Below are 14,384 nucleotides of genomic sequence, written 5' to 3'. Positions count from 1 at the left end.
AAGCATTGATAGAAAACATGATGCATAGCATACTACTCTTCTCAAGATCATATCAGAAAGATAAATTGGCTTTTCTCAAGCTCATTCAAGACATATCTCTTCATTTCTACAATTATTATCCCTTAGCTTCCAAAGATCATCACCCATCTAATTGCAAGCTGATTTTAGATTGTAACAACTCACAGATGCTGATTTCAAATTTCACAAAAACTTATTTCAGTTCATCACATCATAATTGCAATCTGATTTCACAAAAACTTATCTAAGTTTTCACAAAAACTGATCTAAGGTTTCATAAAATCTGATAAGGTTTCAGAAAAACTGATTTTAGATCATCACATTCACACATCATCATTGCAATCTGATTTCACAAAAACTGATCTAAGGTCTCACAAAAACTGAAATATTTCAGATCATCATACATCATCATTGCTGATCTAAGGTTTTACAAAAACTGAATTCAGATCATCACACATCATCATTGCAATGTGACATTAGTTACTAACCAAAATAATAGATTTCAGTTGTGATTTAAAATTGTAGAAATACCTTGACAAACCGTAAGTGCTTGTACAAAAGATTAGCTCAAGTAGGAGGTGTTACTTGAGAAGCATCTTGGCCCATGTTTTGATGTACAAAAGAAACATAAAAGGATAATTAACATATATAAGGATATTAAGCTAATAATTGATACTAAAGAGTAAAGCAACATACTCTTTTCTATTTCTTCAATTTCTCTATAAAATTCAAGGTCGTCGTCAGTAGGATCCTTGTATAAGCTGAAATTTTCAGCTCTAAGCCAATCACTAGTGCACACCAATGCCTCTACCATTTTTGGACTCAAACACGTTCTAAAAGGATCCACGACCCTTTTACCTAAGCTAAAAGCAGACTCACTTGCAACCGTCGAGCTTGGAATTGCAAAGATATCCTTTGCAATTAGTGAAAGGATTGGATACCTGGATGAATTATTTTTCCACCACTCCAAAAGATCAAAAGTAGGATTAGACCTCTTCTCCATCTCATCAGCTAGGTACTTATCCACTTCATTTGTTATTTGATTCAGTTGGTCTTGTTCAATTTCCTCTTGCACTCCATTGTATAATTCATCAAAGAGATGCAATCCACCTCGGCCAATACTGTCTCCAACATCCTCACATTCTAGAAGTGGCCTCTGATTCAACACGGTATCATTTACTCCCTTGTATTCTCCCCACAAACTGACCAAGTAATCTTTAAATCGATCACACAAGTGTTGAAGCTGTTGGTCTTGATCAGCATTTTTGAAGCTCCTGTCTTTCAGTTTTTTTACACTAACTTTAAGCATTTGAAGCTTGTTCCTCGGATCCAAGACATTAGCAATAAAAATCAGTGGATTCATTTTACTCCAATCCCCCCAATATTTTTCAAATTTCAGTTTCATTGCTTTTGCAACCTTTGAGAGAGTCAAATCTAAATCACCACACTTTTTCTCAATCTCAATTTGCAAAGCAAACATTGAAAGTGCAATCAAATGAGACGTAGGAATTTTAGAAGCACTTAGCTGTAAAGTCAGATCACAGAAACTTTTGATGAAGTGTACAAAAGCTTTTGCATTATCCCAATCCTCTGAACTTGGAAGCATCATCGCCCTATCCTTTTCATCATTCTCACGAAAGTATTTTATGAAAGGAACACATTCTTCAGCCATTCTCTCAAACACAATTCTATACTTTAATGCAACATCAAGCATTTTATAGGTAGAATTCCACCTAATTTTCACATCCATGGGAACGGTTGATGTACTAGAAAACTTAGTTAGTATAGCAAACTCCCTAAATTTGTTCAATCTTCCAGGCGAAGAATGAAGAAACAAAACAACGTTCCTTATAGCCTTAATTGAAGATTTCAGCTCTTTCAAACCATCTTTAACAATCAAGTTAAGTATATGGCATGCACATCTTAAATGCAAATATTTTCCATCGAACATCAAAGTTTTATCAATCTTCCTTCTCCTTTTCAAGTATTCAATAGCAGTATCATTAGACGATGCATTATCAACTACGATCGAAAACAATTTCTCTATTCCCCATTCCCTTAAATAGATCTCAATCAACTTTCCAATTTCTTCCCCTACATGGCTTGTGATTTTAGTGAAGTTGATAATTCTTTTATGCAACATCCAATCATTATCCAAAAAATGTGCAGTGACAACCATATAATTTATATTTTGAAGGGATGTCCAAGTGTCAGTAGTGATACTGACTCTCTGTCCATTAAGAATTGCTTGTTTTTTTTCCTTCTCTTCTAAAAACAGGGTATAAACCATACCTACCACTCTCCTTCTACTGGGCATTTGAAATCTTGGTTCAAACTCATTCACAAGAGCAACAAATCTCGGCTTCTCAACTGCTCGAAAACACACTTCATCTCTGATCACATATTGAGCCATCTTCAGTTCACACCTTTTCTGACTAAAAGAGTGAGGAACGATGCGACTTCCTTGTTTCATAGTCTCTTTCGTCAACACCGTTTGACCTTTCTGACTGCTCACATCATACAATGGACTTAACTTGCACCTGTTGACTAAGTGATTTTTCAAGCCACTAGTACTCCCACGAACAGCCGGTATTTCAATTTTGCAGTAATTACATACCCCTATTTGTATCTTGCCGCCACTCATATCCTTTGTCTGTTTTTGGCAATGCTCCCAATATGGACTTCTATTTCTTTTGGTAGGAGGTAGATGAGGTTTGTCTTCTACAACACCTTCTATTGATCGTTTTTGACTGGAACCATCATCAATTGTTGAATTATTTGGTGATTCTGAAATAGGCAGACTTGGGACCGTATGAGAAGCTTTGGATTACATCCTGAAAAGACAATATATTTTAATATTAGTACTACTTAATAGTTAATGAAGTTTCTTGTTAAAGCCATTATAATACCAACAAGAAAAGAGACATTAGATCAGTGGTTATACCAAAATATATTAGCTGAAAAAGTATTACTCCTAATTCTACAACCACATACACTATATTTTTCTCATTTTGCTTAGTTATTTTTTTGTTTCCTATTTTAGCTACGGTCTCATTACTCCTATTTTAGCTAATACAATATATTAGCTGGACAAGTATTGCTCCAAAAATGGAGAAAAACAATAAATAAAGCACACACTAACCTAAGGCATTGCAAAGATATATCATCCCATTAGTCTTCAACAAATTATTTTTTCTCAAAAAGCACACACTGCCACATACACATAGTACTCAAAGTGTGGATACACAAAATTGCACTCAAAGTGTGGATACACAAAATTGCAGAATTATTAAATCAACTACCAAAAAGAAAGTTTTTTGCTCTTCCATTCAATAAACCTTGTCTACAAAACTGAAGAATCATTAAATCAAGTTCAGAAGGAGAACTTTTGTACAAGTTTATAGCAGCAACAACCAACAACACATACCCAGTTTACACTCATTATTCATTAATTCATTCCTAATCCAAACAAACAACCCTATGAATTAGAAAAAATTGCAAAAAGAGATAAAAATTAAATTCACTACCAATATTATACGAGAAAGAGAGAGATTCTGTGAATATGCAACGGTGGACAGCGGTGGTAGAGTGGTGGTGGAGTGTTGGCGAACGTCGGTGGTGGAGAGAATCAACTGTGTGTCCGCCGGTGGTGGAGTGAATCACCTGCGGCGGACGGCGGTGATGGAGCGGCGGAGTGGTGGTGGAGACGTGAAGAGCTGTTGCGGGCCTGTGGCGGAGTGGACTGTGGAGATTTGGAATTTAGAATTAGGGTTAACTTTACTCTTTAATTTTGACTTTTGAAAAGTTTTGAAAGTTTAGAATTTAGAACGCCGGTGGTGGAGAGGAGAATTCAAAAGTTTTGAAAATATATATTGATTAAATTTTACGCCTAATTGCTAAACCCATAAAATATTATTATAATTTTATAAATATTAAATATGTTAAATATATATATAATTATTAACGGTATATACCACAAAATTACGGTACATACGGTATATACCGTAATTGCGGTATGATGCGGTATACCGCGGTATATGCAAAATTCATACCTTTGCCGTACCTTAATCTATCGGTAAGGTATCATACCGTACCGAAAAGTGTGGTATATCGAAAATGCGATATTTTCGGCATTTTTTCGGTACGGTAAGTGCGATATTTCGGTATTTCGGTATATTTTGCCAGCCCTAGTCCCTAACAACCATCCTACAACGGGGGACTCCCGTCGCAGTGGTGACACCCCAAACCAAGGTAATTACCTTGGTGTAAGTATGCATTACGAGCTCTCCAAATTAGGTTCACAGTTGGCATAAGAGCCAGCCTCCTAGCCTTGCGCATTACTGCAGCTCCGTGTCGCTCTTTGGTTATCCACTTAATTGCCATTTGTATAGAGCTTATCATTCTTCGCATGCCAAGCCAACTTTTAATCTCGTGCCACACGACCCTAGTTTTTGGGCATTTGAAAATGAGATGGTTACCAGACTCCGTGTTCACCGTGCAAAGAGGGTAGTGCTGGTCAGCATTCAAGTATCCTAGCCGGTCGCACGTTGCCAAGCGGCCTATGATAGCTTGCCAAGTTGTGAAAGAAAACTTTAGAGGCACGAAGTCTTTCCACACAAATCTTGGCCAAAACTTGCGCTCACCTTTCGGCCTGAACCAATCATAAGCTTCAGCTGTACCTTTGGATGCGTACCACTTCTCCCAAAGATCCTTAGACTATGGGTGATTTGTGAGCATGATGTCCCAGATTTCCAAAATTCTCTTGAATAAGGGTGAGTCCTGTGGCCTTGCTATCCACTCCCAAATTGTCCTGCCTCTAATGAATTCGCTCTGAATCCATTTGATCCAGAGAGAGTCTTTTCCAGCATGGATGTTCCAAAGATTTCGGCCAAGTAGGGCTTTGTTCCGTGCTCCTAGATTTCTGAATCCAAGCCCACATTCTTCTTTCGGCATGCAAAGGTCCTTCCAAGGAACGGGAGGATATTTCGTCCCCCAATGGAATTGACGGCAAATAGAGGTAATGCGATCAATAACTTTGGATAGTAGAGGGAAGACTTGCAGCCAATAGCATTCCATACCTTGTAGCACCGAATGAATTAGCTCGACTTTTCCCACATAATAGAGATTTTTACCTGCCACTTGTTAGTTGTTGAGGCAATCTTATTGATTAGTGGAGAATAATGCATTATATTGAGTTTCTTCGACTCAAGGGGGACTCCCAGGTATTTGACATAAAGGTTACCAATTGGGAAGTCAAAGATCCCTCTCAGCTCCTCCATTTCTCTGCTTTGGAATTTTGCACATGTGATGTGAAGAGGTGGGATTTGTCCCAGTTGATCTTCGGACCCGAGCACTTTGAAAATTGACGCATCACGTCCTTAAGTATGCCCATGGATATTACATCCGCTCTGCAGAATAACATAAGATCGTCCACGAACGCAAGATGGGTGATTTTCTCCCTTGCACACTTAGCATGAAAGTTGAAACTGATGTCGGCCGTGTGGACAACAAGTAGGCCAGACAGGTACTCCATGCAAAGGATGAAGAGAGTAGGAGACATGGGGCCACCTTGCCGGATGCCCCTCTTGCCCGAAAAGAATCCATGCGGGCTTCCATTAATAGCAATTGAGAACCGAGGTGTGGTAATACATTGGATCACCCAATAGATGAACTTTGGGTGGAAGTTCAATCTTTTAAGAATCGCTAGAATGAACTCCAGTCCACTGTGTCGCATGCCTTGCAGAGATCGATTTTGATCGTGCATCTCGGGGTGTTCTTCTTGTTTGCATATCCACGCATCAATTCCTGAGCCAGATGGATATTATCCACAACGTTTCTCCCAGAGATGAAAGCAGATTGTGCCCCATTCACCAACTTGTTTAACAATGGTAACATCCTTGCGGATAATATCTTGGTGATGATCTTGTAGACGACATTGCAACAAGAGATAGTCCTAAAGTCCCCAACTGTTGGATTGATTATTGTCTTAGGTATCAGGCTCACCACTGTTGTGTTAAGATTCCCCAATAGCCGGCCGGTATTGAAAAATTCCAAGACTGCATCAACCACTTCCTGGCCAATTTTGCCCCATTGTTTCTTAAAGAAGGCTGATGAGTAGCCATCAGGTCCGGGGGCCTTTTCATTTCCATTATCAAAGAGTTCTTCTTTGATCTCTACATCAGTGACCTCTCAGATAAGGTCCTTCTCTTAGTTCATCTTCTCTTCACTGACCAATGGTCCTTCTCTAATCACTTGCTCATCGATGGGCTCGGCTTGCATCTTAGTTCCTAAGAGTGATGTGTAGTGCTCCACGAAGTCATGGATGATCTATCCTTGATCACTTGTAATCATACCATCAGTCCTATGGAGGAGGGTAATGTAGTTCCGTGAGCTATTTCTCTTGACAAGGGAATGGAAGAAGGAAGTGCTCCGGTCGCTAAGCAGAGATAACTTGAGCTTTGATTTCTGTTCAAAGAAAGCTCTCTAAGATTCAATGAGATATGCTGCAAGTTTTTTTGGCATATGATTTGATCCCTCAGTACCACGTTTGTCGTATCAATGTCCGCTCTCAGTTGGAGTTCGACAAGCTTTTTGTAGCGTCTTTTGCCCTGTTGGAGAAATCGCTAAACTCTTGGAAATTGAAAGCTTTAAGGTGGGCTTTGAAAAGCTTGCAATCCTCAGCAAGCTTAAATTAGGCAGTTCCATCAACAAAATGTCGACAATTTCTCATCCATAAGCTTTGAGAATTTTCTGTGTTTGAGCCAAAAGTTAAAAACCTTAAAGGGCTTGGGATAGGAAATGGTGTTACCGAACAAGGTGGTGACCACTAGTGAGTGGTCAGAATATTCCCCTGCTGGTAAATACTCCGTAGTGACCATGTAGCCATTCGAGTACCAAGCGTCGTTTACCATTGCTCGATCAACTTTGCTGAGTATGCCCCTTTTGAACATGTGAAACGACACCCTAAACATCTTCATGTCCGAACAATGCGCATGCATCAACCATATTCTTGACGTTGTACTCAGAGGGGACGTTTCCTCCAAGTAGCACTCTTCAACCGACTGTGAGACTTGGGCTTTTGGATCACCCCCTTTTCCCCACATGATGCCATTCATCCTTACTACTCGGGAAATTCTCTTCAAGGTGACCAAAATTCTTACACACCGGGCAATAGTTGGGCAGAAACTCGTACTCCAGCTTCACATCAATGAAATCTCCGGATGGCATTTCAATGGTAACTGCGTCCCGAGGATGTTGTGCCGTGTTGATTACAACTTGAATCCGAGGTCCATCCATTGATTCCTTCTAAGGACCCGTTTGATAGCCTACAAGAGCCAAGAAATAGATTAGTAACTTGTTATTTTTGTTCGTTTGATACCCTTGTTGGGCCACAACATCAGCCCATTTTTTTACTCTGGCCCGCCTAGGCCCGCAGATTTAAACCTCAAATGCACAGTATCTTCCGTTTTTTTTAAGATTAGTAATCTGCGATTCTTGGACCGAGAAAAAAGGCGCAATTTTCATTCTTCTCAAATTTTCCCACTTACACCATTTTTGAGTTCCAAGCTCTCAAGCCCTAGCTGCAAATTCAATTGTGCATCTCACAAACATCTCGGGTTGGAGTTCATTATATTGCTTTTATCCTCTTGATTTTTGTTGTGAGCAATTCAAGTCGTCGCTTTGGGAGACGATTTGTACACCGTTGTAGCTTGGGGTATAGGTTTTTGTTGGGTGCCGTTGCAACGACACCCAATAACAAGGCAAACCAATTTCATGCTGTTGTTTTTCTCATTCTTCTGCAGATTCTGACCCCACATAAATTCTTCTCTTCATTGTTGAAACTGGCCGAATTTGCTGTGACGGGTCTTTTGCAACATTGGATCTCTGCCGAGCACTGCATACACACAAACATATCTGTTGCAATCCTCCTGAATTTGAGGTAAGAATTTGTATTTGGTTCTGCATTAAGAAACGACATAAGTAGGCAATATACATTTGATAGTTATGTAAGTTTACTCACTTAACACATTTGTAACAAAAATATGCTTAGAAGCTTCTTAAAATGGAGTTGTTTTTAAGTTTTTTTTTTTCCATTTCTAGCTTCAGTAATATGGAGACTCGTACTGAGACAGTTGAAGCATCAGTGGCTCTAATATTAGAGTACATCTTGCACCTTTACAGATTTGAGACAATTTGTATCCTACGCCTTCTAGATGCAAACCTCCGACGGAGAGTGCGCACTCGAAGGGAAATGCCAGTTAAGCCATCCACTTTGATAGATAGGATGCCAATGCAAGTAAGGCATATGCATAGGTTAGTGGGAATTACTGATTTTGATTGTTTGGATAACCTCCGAATGGACCGTAATACATTCGGGGGGCTCTGCCAATTACTGAAACACGTGGGAGGCCTGAAGGATGGGAGATTTGTGCTTGTGGAGGAGCAAATAGCAATGTTCTTAGAGATTTTAGCACACCATAGAAAACATAGGATCGTCAAGTTTGATTTTTGGAGGTCAGGACAAACGGTGTCTAATTATGTTCATCGTGTATTGAGATCTATTTTAAAGTTGAATGCTCTTGTTACGGTGAAACCTGACCCAGTAACAACCGATTCTGTTGACCCCCGATGGAAGTGGTTCAAGGTAACATTATACATGGCATCTCTCTTTGTCTCCAAAACTAGTACCACGTGATATTTACCTTTTTATGTTTACTAGGGTTGCTTAGGGGCCCTGGATGAGACATATATCAGTATGCTTGTACTTAATGTGGATAAGCCGAGGTATCGGACGCGTAAGGGAAAAATAGCGACGAATACTTTAGCTGTTTGTGATCGGTATATGAGGTTTGTCTATGTCCTGCTGGGATGGGAAGGGTCCGCTGCTGATTCTAGAGTTCTCAGAGACGCGATCAATAGGGTTCATGGCTTGCGTGTGCCAAAAGGTTATATGCTTATCTTGAATGATTGTTCTTCACTCAAACATTATTGGATTTGTAGTTAACCTTGTATCTAATATTCATCCAATGTGTATGTTGTCTTAGGGAATTTCTATCTTTGCGACAACGGGTACGCTAATAGCGAAGGTTTTTTGAGCCCATATAAGACTGTCTGTTACCACCTTAAAGAGTGGGGTCCTACTGCATCAATGCCCCAAAACCCCAAGGAGATGTTCAATATGAGGCATACAAAGGCACACAACATAATTGAGCGTGCTTTTGTGGTGCTAAAAATGCGTTGGGAAATTCTTAGGAGTGCGGCATTTTATCCCGTTAAGATCCAAGTTAGGCTTATCATGGCTTGTTTTTTGCTACACAACTTTATCCGCTCTGAGATGCCAACTGATCCGATAGAGAAAGAACTTGGCTTCGAGGATTGTGCTGAGTATGAAGGCCATAATGATGGGGGCGTTGAATTTGTGGACGGGGTAGAGCCTTCAACCGAGTGGAATCAGAAACGCGATGACATGGCACAAGCTATGTGGGATCATGTGGGTGTGCAACTGATATGACAACTTTATTTGAACAATTATGTGTGTTTTTTATTTCATTAAGTACGATTTATTGATTCTCCATATGCTTGTTTTTTCCACTGCATTCTCATACCTGATTTTGTTGTTCATATGCAGGAACATGTTGGAGCACGACGACGCGATGTTGGTCCCGGAATGTCGTTGCGGTGGCGGTAAGATGCCAGTTCATTGCGCAGGATTTGTAATTGCTAGACTAGTTATTTTGTTATGACCTTTATGGCTATTGTGCTATTATTGTTTGGATTTGTAATTGGTAGGCTCGTGTAGTAACTTTTATCTGCAAAAAATGGACAGTTTTGATGACTGCCATTGGTAGACTTGTGTATTATTTTGTATTTTGGTGGACTAAGTTCCATCTATTTTGTACTACTATATTTTCTGATCGGATTTGTAATTGCTAGACTATGTTATTTTGTATTTTGTTTGACTATGTTCCATCTATTTTGTAGTACAACTATATTTTCTGTTTTTTCATACTGTTTCTTGTAATATATGTGTTTGATGAATTAAATTGTGAATAGCAATTTATATGATAGTCTACTTTTACAATGTCATCTTCTTCAAATCAATAACAAAAATTTCATTCTCGTACGCTAAATTTCAAAGGAATTCTATTTTTATACATATTCGTTTATATGGATTCTTATTTATACAGACTGCATTTTTATTTATATAAATGTTCTTTTATACTACTTCATTACATAATTATTTATTTATCTAAATGTTCTTTTATATCATTATATAATTATGTATACTTGAACGAACTAAAAATTTAGTCATCTTAATCAAGTAAAATTATTTTTTGATCATCTTATTATTATTAGCAACCTTTACATTTTAACCTATATAACAGTGATTAATATGCACATGTAAAATAAAAAATAATTAAGCTATATAATTACTGTGTCAATATGTTATAAATAATACACACCAAATTATCATTCCACCTTGGTATATACGATCTTGATGATAATGGTCTCGGGAATGAAAATAGCAAGAAGCTCCTATAAATTATTTCTATTGCAGCTGAAGGTGTTACTGCAAGTAGTAAGTAAAGCAATTTTAATGCTCTCCATCAACAACCAAAGCAATAAACAAATTAATGAGAAGGATTTGTGTTAGGTTTGTGGTCATGAGACTTGGCTCGGACCTGGCTCGGACCTGGCTCGGATCAGTTGCCTTGGAGTGAGGGTGCATGTACACCAGCACCACAGCTAAGTATATGAGTTGCAGATTGAGTTAGTTATAACTAACAAGGAGCAGCTGGTATATATAGTGTGTGTGACACGGTTTCACTTCATTCAACCGAAAGCATCCAGAAACAGAGGGAGAAAAGAAGAGAGAGAGGAAGAGTGAAACACTAGAGTTCAAGTCTTGTGATTAGATTGCGAGCGTGAGTGTTGTTCTTCATTCCATTCGTGATTCCCATTGTAATCTTCTTCATCTTGTAGTTGTGAATAAAGATCCCCATATAGTTTCCCGTGGACGTAGGTTTGATAAAACCGAACCACGTAAAATTCCTTTGTGTGTTGTTTTTTTTCTCGTTCTATTTTCGTTTATACAATCGCCAATTCCAACAAGTGGCGCCGTCTGTGGGAATCGAGGAAGGAGATGGCGATGGCGCGTTACGATACCGAGAAGTTTAATGGAAGGAACGACTTCGGCCTCTGGAAAATCAAGATGCAGGCATTGCTCACTCATCAAGGTTTGGATGAAGCACTGGAGGTAGCAGAGACTGACGAGAAGCCGAGCGGGAAGAAGCTCGAAATCTTGAAGAAGGCTAAAAGTGCGATCATCTTGAATCTTGATGACAAAGTTCTCAGAGAAGTTGCGAGAGAAGACTCTGCTGCATCAATTTGGAAGAAATTAGGAGAGCTGTACATGACCAAATCTTTGGCAAACAGGTTATATCTCAAACAACGCCTTTATTCTTTTAAATTCAGTGATGATAAGCCGATTGGGGATCAGTTGGATCAGTTCAATAAGATTGTAGATGATCTTGAGAATGTAGATGCTAAGATGGAAGAAGAGGATAAGGCAATAGCACTTTTGAATGCCCTTCCTAAATCGTTTGAGCAATTAAAAGATGCTATGTTGTATGGAAGGGAAAAGGCTATCTCTCTGGTAGAGGTGCAATCGGCCTTAAAATCTAAGGATCTGCAAAGATCCGGAGCCACTCCATCTGATGTTTCTGCATAAGTTTTGAATGTTAAGAAATATAAGGGGAAGTTCAAGCCAAAAGGAGGAGGTTCCAAGAATTCTCAAGATAAAGAGAAAGGGGATAAGAAGGAAACTCGTAGCTGCCATTACTGCAAGAAACCTGGGCATATCAAGAAGAATTGCTTCTCATGGAAGAGGAAGCAAGCATCGGAAGGAAATGATCAAGGGTCTACTGATGTGGTCCAGGAAGAGCCGATCCACCAGATTATGAATGTTGTGGAGACAACTATAGGTGAATCGTGGATATTAGATTCAGGCTGCAGTTTTCATGTAAGCTCTCATAAAGATTGGTTTGAAGATTTCCAGGTTTCAAACGGTTCTGTGCAACTGGGAAACAATCAAGTTTGTGCTATCAGAGGCATTGGTAATATCAGAATAAAGCTATCAGATGGTTCTATTGTTTTGCTCACTTCTGTCAGGTTCATCCCAGAAATTAAAAGGAACTTAGTTTCCCTTGGAGTTCTTGAAACTAAGGGCTATGGTTTCAAATCAGAAGGTGGAAAGTTGTGCATCTACAAAGGATCTGAAACTGTAATGACTGCCATTAGAAGGCAGACTCTCTATTATCTTGAGGGTGCTATTGTAACTGGAAGTGCAAATGTTACTGAGAAGGCAGCAGATATTGTAACATGGCACATCAGATTAGGCCATTTGGGAAGCAAGGGAATGATAGAGCTGGGAAAGAAAGGAGTCTTCAGAGCTGATAGGAGCTTGGATCTCAGCAAGTGTGAGCAATGTATGATGGGGAAAAGTAAGAAGTTACCTTTTCCAAAGGGGATACACACCTCAGAATCTGTCCTTGAGTATGCTCACAGTGACATTTGGGGGCCATCTCAACCGGCCACTATGAATGGGGGAAGGTATTTTATGACAATCATAGATGACTTCTCAAGAAAATTATGGGTTCAAGTTCTGAAAGAAAAGTCTGATGCCATCAAATTCTTCAAAGAATGGCATCTAATGGTTGAGAGGGAAAAGAGGATTGGTCTGAAGTGTCTAAGGACGGATAATGGTCTGGAGTACTGCTCTTCCGAGTTCACTGAGTATTGCAAAAGCAAGGGCATTAAGAGGCACAAAACTGCACCCAGAAATCCCCAGCAGAACGGTGTTGCAGAGAGGATGAACAGAACAATAGTTGAAAGAATGAGATGTATGCTGCTGAGTTCTGGTGTCGATAAAAGGTTCTGGGGCGAAGCTGTAGCAACAGCAGCTGTACTGATAAATAAGTCCCCCTCATCTGCTGTAAATTTTGATATACCAGATGCAAGATGGTATGGCCTTTTACCTGATTTCAGTAGACTCAAGTCCTTTGGTTGTAGGGCTTATGCACATATTAAGCAAGGGAAGTTGGAATCAAGAGCTCTCAGATGTATTTTCTTGGGGTATCAGAGTGGATCAAAAGCCTACAGACTTTGGTGCACTGAGCCAAGAAGTGGAAAACTAATAGTAAGCAGAGATGTTACTTTTGATGAGGCATCCATGCCATACCTGACTGAAACAAAGAAGGATATTGCAGTTGAGGTGGAGTCTGGAGAGAAGGATAGCTATGAACCTATAGACACAAATGCAGATGATAACCTGGTGCCTCCAACAAATGCTCAGCCCAGATTACCTAGAGAGCCAGAAGTTCCAAATGCTGCAAGAGATAGGCCGAGGAGAACACAAAAATTGCCAGCTAAGTTTTCAGATTATGAAATGGCTTATTTTGCACTAAGTATAGCAGAATGCATAGAGTTTGATGAACCTGCTACATTTGAGGAAGCCATGAGGGGAAGTGAGTGGAAGCAATGGCTTGAAGCCATGAAAGAAGAAATAGAGTCCCTCATCAAAAATGGAACCTGGATTCTTGCTGACAGACCTAGCTCACAAAAGCCAGTGGGTTGTAAATGGATTTTTAAGAAGAAAATAGAGGGTTCTGATGGAGATAAGGTAAGATACAAGGCAAGGCTCGTTGCAAAGGGATATTTGCAACAGGAAGGAGTGGATTTTAATGAAGTTTTCTCTCCGGTTGTAAAGCATTCTTCCATCAGAATATTGCTGTCAGTTGTTGCTCAAAGAAATTGGGAATTGCATCAACTTGATGTAAAAACTGCTTTTTTAAATGGAGATTTGGTTGAGACTATATATATGGAACAACCAAAAGGCTTCATTGTCCCTGGTCAAGAAGATAAAGTCTGCCTCTTGAAGAAAAGTCTCTATGGATTAAAGCAAAGTAGTAGGCAGTGGTATCTCAAGTTTGATGCACATCTGAGCAGTATAGGTTTCATCAAGTCAGCATATGATAATTGTGTTTATGTGAAGCATGATGGGGGGAAAGCAGTGGCTTATCTTGTATTGTATGTTGATGACATGCTAGTAGCTGCAGCTAGCATGGATGAAGTAAACACAGTAAAGTCAGAGTTGAAAAGGGAGTTTGAAATGAAAGATCTGGGGGAGGCAAAAAGGATCTTGGGAATGGACATTCGGAGGAGCAGAGAAAGAGCTGAAATATGGCTACACCAAACTGATTACTTGTCCAAGCTCATCAAAAGGTTCCAGATGGAAGATTCTAAATTTGTCAAGGTACCTCTGGCTCAGCATTTCAAGTTGTCCTCGCAGCAGATTCCTAAGACAG

General features: G+C 39.5%; 1 pseudogene; it reads right to left on the bottom strand.

The window, feature by feature from the left end:
- Positions 1-4,224: 4,224 nt before the first annotated feature.
- LOC148931165 (uncharacterized) lies at positions 4,225-5,578 on the bottom strand (annotated as a pseudogene).
- Positions 5,579-14,384: the final 8,806 nt, after the last annotated feature.

This window comes from Salvia hispanica, chromosome 3 (assembly GCF_029641045.1).
Source record: "Salvia hispanica isolate PSC_SH4W2 chromosome 3, Shi_PSC_v1, whole genome shotgun sequence".
Lineage (NCBI taxonomy): Eukaryota > Viridiplantae > Streptophyta > Magnoliopsida > Lamiales > Lamiaceae > Salvia > Salvia hispanica.
The sequence above is the reverse complement of the archived record's forward strand: the minus strand, read 5'-3'. Positions and strand labels throughout refer to the sequence as shown.